Source organism: Pterocles gutturalis, unplaced genomic scaffold (assembly GCF_000699245.1).
Source record: "Pterocles gutturalis isolate BGI_N339 unplaced genomic scaffold, ASM69924v1 scaffold20056, whole genome shotgun sequence".
Lineage (NCBI taxonomy): Eukaryota > Metazoa > Chordata > Aves > Pterocliformes > Pteroclidae > Pterocles > Pterocles gutturalis.
The window spans coordinates 4640-5124 of NW_010098450.1; positions in this window are offsets into that span (position 1 = coordinate 4640).

The following is a 485-nucleotide window of genomic DNA, read 5'->3' on the forward strand; positions in this document are numbered from 1 at the left end:
ACGGCTGCGTGCGGTGCCCATCCTGATGGGAAAGGGGGAAAGCAAAGTGTGCTGCTGGCGCTCGTCCTGCCGGCCCGTGGTTATCGGCGTTGGCAAGTGCCGCTGGGTGTTGGAGTGATTATTGGTGTTGTAGCTTCCTTCAGAGCGAGATAGGGACAGGGGAGTCATAGAACCATGGAATGGGCTGGGATGGAAGGGACCTTAGAGCCCATCCAGTGCCACCCCCTTCCATGGGCAGGGACACCTCCCACTAGCCCAGGTTTCCCAAAGCCTCATCCAGCCTGGCCTTGAACCCCTCCAGGGATGGGGCATCCACAGCTTCTCTGGGCACCCTGGGCCACTGCCTCACCCCCCGCACAGGAAAACATTTCTTCCCAAGATCTCATCTCCATCTCCCCTCTTCCAGCTCAAACCCGTTCCCCTGGTCCTGTCCCTGCACCCCCTGACCCAGAGCCCCCCCAGCTCTCCTGTAGCCCCCTTTCAGC